The sequence below is a fragment of the Grammomys surdaster genome, unplaced genomic scaffold (assembly GCF_004785775.1).
Source record: "Grammomys surdaster isolate TR1022 unplaced genomic scaffold, NIH_TR_1.0 141, whole genome shotgun sequence".
NCBI classification, from domain to species: domain Eukaryota; kingdom Metazoa; phylum Chordata; class Mammalia; order Rodentia; family Muridae; genus Grammomys; species Grammomys surdaster.
The window spans coordinates 614,058-618,927 of NW_021604599.1; the positions used below are offsets into that span (position 1 = coordinate 614,058).

Below are 4,870 nucleotides of genomic sequence, written 5' to 3' on the forward strand. Positions count from 1 at the left end.
TGTCAACTTGACCAAATCTAGAATCACCTAGGACAGTGGTTTTCAGTCTTCCTAATGCTGTGACCTTTTAATACAGTTCCTTGTGTTGTGGTGACTTCCACCCATAAAATTATTTTATAAAATTATTTTACGTCATAACTGTAATTTTGCTACTGTTGTGAGCAGTAATGTAAGTATCTGTGTTTTCCGACTACCCTAGGTGATTCCTGTGAAAAAGTCCATCGATACCCCAAAGGGATTTCAACCCACAAGTTGAGAACCACTGACTTAGGAGATTGTTGATAGCTGTGTAATGGTCCAGCCAGTGTGAAGTCAAACAGTCCTTTGAGCGGGGAGTGAGGATGATTATAGGAAAGATAGAAGATGCAAGAGACAGGTATGGGAGGGCTACCAATAAATACCAGCCAGTAATAAGTTTATTTCTCATAGCCTTCTTATACTACAGGACCATGGAAAGCAAAGCCACAAGCTAACAGAAACAATTTTGTTAAAATGTGCATAAGACATTTGTTTCCATCCCTCAGACCTCTCTGTTCCTTCCACCAAGGTCAGTCCCTAGCCTTGAGCCTCAGATGCACCTCCTCTTATCATTCCATGCCTCAGTAGACCAGGAAATCTGTCAACAGACCCTAACCTGCCTTGATGCTACCTGACAAGCAGTCAGTCTCTCTCTCTCTCTCTCTCTCTCTCTCTCTCTCTCTCTCTCCCTCCCTCTCTCTCTCTTTCTCTCTCTCTCCTCTGAGAAGTGGCAAATGATTCTAAAATCTCTTTATTTTTTTTATTTTATACAAGCCAAAGCTGTCTCAATTGTTAGTCCAGAAAGATTGTACCTGTCTTAAGTATCCCCCCAGGAAGGATGGATCTTACCCATCATCAGAACAATGAATCCTAGCATTCATGCCCTGTCTTAGGTTGATCCACTTCTGAGAGAATGTTACTGGTTTTTGACTACCAGCCTCTGCAATGAGAGATTAACCTATTAGGTTACTGTTTTGAGGTGTATATGATGGAGATCTGCACAGATTTTCAAAAAGGAATGGAGGGTACACTTAATCACAGTAGCAACAGGCATAATCCTATAAACATTAGAGTACCCAAGGCAAGTATTGAAAAGGCCAAATGAGTAAATGGAGACCAGGAAGGTATGCTCTTTCTTAATTGCTCTAACTATGCAGAGGCAGTGTTTATAGAATCAAATTGCAGGGGTTTAGCATCTTTTATACAAATCATTAGGTCTACTTAAAGTTTTCTGAATTTCATCCAACACTTGTAAGCCTCTATCTATATACCAAGGCTCTGAAGCATTAACTGGAGGCATAACAAATGAAGGTTGATGAAATACAGCAACAGAAATTCCTTGTACAATCTCAGATACACAATTAGTCATATTATAGTCACTGCAAGTTACATTGAATCTGAACCCACACGATTTCTAACAGTACAATCAACACAGGTTACATTAAACAAAGCTCTAGACATAGAAATATTCATTTGCCAAAATCATCAACACACGAGGCAAGGATACACATGCTGTGACAAAGCCTGACAAGAGACATTGGGTTGTTTTCAGAGTATGCCCAGGGAGAATTCCTTTTTGACCTAGCATTTCAGCCTGTAGAATGGGACAATGGATGCTGTATCTCTCTTCGATATCTGCTTCCTGCTGACATTAGGATGCTACAAAATGTCTCAGGAAGGCTGAAATGCTAGTCAAAGGCTGGGCAGTGAGGCATTGGTCAGGACCAATTAGCTGATTAGCTGATCCAGATGAAGACAGGGAACAAGCACATTGGCTGAACTGGTCAACACCAGCTTTCAGTAAGTCCAGAGCTGAACAGCTCCACAGTTGATCCCTGGATGGATTCTGTCAGCCAGGTGAAAATCTGCTGAGACAAATATAGTCTAGGAACAGGAATTAAAATTTCCTAGCAATTGTGAAAGATAAGAAATCCCAAGACCACGGGAAACTCCCATTTTCAAGAACAGGTATATGTACTTATCTGTATGTACTCCATTTAATCAGTGACAAGTGAGTCCAAGTCTTAGGACTCTTGATTCCATAAAGTTTATGTGAACTTTAATTTACAAAAGAATATACATTAGTATTTACCATTGCCTTGAATCCATGTTTTAGAAATTTAGTTAACAGGTGCCTGTTATAAAAGCTATAAGTTTATAGCTATAGATATGCAGATTGAACATAGATCTTTTTAGCATGATGAGAAGCATCTTTAAATTTATATTCAGAAAACAACCAAAGAGAAATTAAAATTGTGACTGTGTAAAATCAGCTTGTGACTGAATTGTAAACTGCCAATGTTTTATTAACTTAGCAGAACTCCATTGATCAACGTTAAAATTCTGAACTTTGAAATAGCAATAGCATGTGGGGAGAACATAAAAACACTGCCCATTTCTCTCCCCTTTTCTTTAATTCCTTACATTCTATAACTAGCATTTATATACCTTCAAACATCTTCCTAGACCCTCAAACATTTATAATGTGTATTTTCAAACTTCTCTAGGGAAGACATTGGTGCTTGAATTTATGTAACTCTGATCTGACATCTATAAAAAGCTCTGATGATTCCTCTCAAAAGAGCAGGTAATAGACATGCTTTTAAAAAAGGATCATAAAACCAAGTTCTGCTATACTCAACATGGGGCTTGAACCCAGCACTCTGGGATTAAGAATCTCCTGGCCTATTGACTGAGCTGGCTGGGCTCTTTCGGTATCCTGTGGAAAAACACAAGCATGCAATCTTTCCCATATCAATACCAGATCAGTACCATGCCATATGCCAGTAAGCGAGTCCTTCCATTTCATTTGGGTATAAGTATATCTAGTTGTAGGATGCCATAGACACTCAGCAGCAGGTAACTCCTTGGCATCTAAGATTAAAAATTCAAAATAAAATTGAAGAAGTATACAATTCCCTCCTTTTTACTTTATACGGCTGATTTTTTTAGAGCTCCATGGGCTTGTTTCATAATTCTCTGTCCTTGAGGACATATGAAATTATGTATTTTATATAGATTATAACTCATATTTTATAGATATAATCTTTTTTGTTTGTTTGTTTGTTTTGAGACAGAGTTTCTCTGTGTTGTCCTGGAACTCACTCTGTAGACCAGGCTGGCCTCGAACTCAGAAATCCGCCTGCCTCTGCCTCCCAAGTGCTGGGATTAAAGGCATGCACCACCACTGCCCGGCATATAATCATATTTTAACATATCTAATTTTCATTTAAAATACATAATATTCATTTAAAGTATATCATTAATATTTAATGTATTAATATTTATTCATTGTATATAATGTATACACTAACGTACATAAATCATATCCAGTGTATGTAATTTATATTTACCGTATATAATCTGTTTTTATCCTGTATAATTTATATTTAACGTATCATTTATTTTTAATGTGGATAATTTATATATACACATGCATGTATGAATATGTACGTAGCTATTAAGGACGGGTTATCTTCCGAAGACACTTGAATAAAACACACATTTTTATAGACATGTTTCAATGTGCATAATCCGTGACTTGTATGTTATATGTTAGTTTAGATAATGTAAATTTGAGGCCGGATGTGTGAAAATCAGGAATCCTAACTGCCTGTCTGGGCCAGAGCAGTCAGCCTGGAGGGGGCCTGCTGCCTCAGGAGGAGGGAGGGAGCTGCGGGAGAAGGGAGGGGCGAGAGCTCTCCAGCAGGCCGCTAGGACCGCGGGGTCCGGCACCCTCTCCTGTGCCACTTCTCTCCGCTGGTTCAGTCGCCCGAGCCTTTTCTCTCCCCTCGTCCTGCCGCTGGCGCCATCTCCACCCCTGCCCCAGGGGTCTGTGGACACCCGGGCGGAGGGCGAGCCGGGAGTGGGGCCTGCGGGAGACCGGAGACCAGCCGCCTGCCCGCCCGCTGCGAGCCTCCAGAGCAGCTCCGGAACAAGCTTACTTTCTGTTTCCAACTCTTTCAGACCGGGTCTGCCTCTCCACAATCCACTTCTAGCTCTAATCAAGGTTCAGAGACTGAAGGTACCTACAGGCACTTTACCTGGTCCATGCACATGATAATAATTTGAAATCTTTCCTCACCCTTCTTCCAGGCTGCTAACTTTATTGTACCTTCCTCGGGAAACCAAGGACAAACCTTCTCTACAAGATCTAAAAAAAAAATTATGTAATTGCCGTTGCTCTACTTTAACCAAGCATATTATATAGAAAGCGTTTCTACAAAAAGCATATGTCCATGTCCGTTCCCCATTTGTTTTCTTGACTTTTACTTTTTAAGATCTCCCTTATTTTTTCTGGTTATCTGTATTTTCCTAAGTCTATTATTACTCCGAGGAAATTCTCACCGCACTTTTACCTTCTTCCGAGTGCTCACTTTTTCCCACTTGATCCCCTCCACTCTCAGAGCTGCTCTCTCTGTTCGAGATACCACACAGCCCTGGTCCTGCCAGTGCAAAGTCCTCTGACCGGGTTTGGGGGCGGCGGGGGGGGGGGAGATAGGAAGAAGCAAGAGGCAGGTATGGGAGGGCCACTGGTAAATACTAGTCAGTAGCAAATGTATTTCTCGACGCCTTCTTATACTACAGGACCATGGGAAGCAAAGCCACAAGCTAACAGAAGCAGTTTTGCTAAACTGTACACAAGACATTTGTTCCCATCCCCCAAACCTCTCCGTTCCTTCCACCAAGGTCAATAGAATCTTCAGTCCCTCCCTCTCTTTGAGTCTAAGTGCACCTCCTTGTAATCATTGATGCCTCAGCAGGCCTACAACAGGCCCTGATCTCCCTTGACTTGACACTACCTGGCAGGCAATCTCTCTCTCTCTCTCTCTCTCTCTCTCTCTCTCTCTCT

At 41.1% G+C, this 4,870-nt stretch overlaps 1 protein-coding gene across 2 annotated transcripts in view; it reads left to right on the forward strand.

The window, feature by feature from the left end:
* The first annotated feature begins 3,989 nt into the window (after positions 1-3,989).
* Asah2 (N-acylsphingosine amidohydrolase 2) overlaps positions 3,990-4,870 on the forward strand; it is a 118,043-nt gene continuing 117,162 nt past the window's right edge. For both annotated transcript variants that reach the window (XM_028764081.1, XM_028764080.1), the window contains exon 1: positions 3,990-4,042. The gene's annotated coding sequence lies outside the window, so the exon portion shown is untranslated. The remainder of the gene's footprint in view (positions 4,043-4,870) is intronic.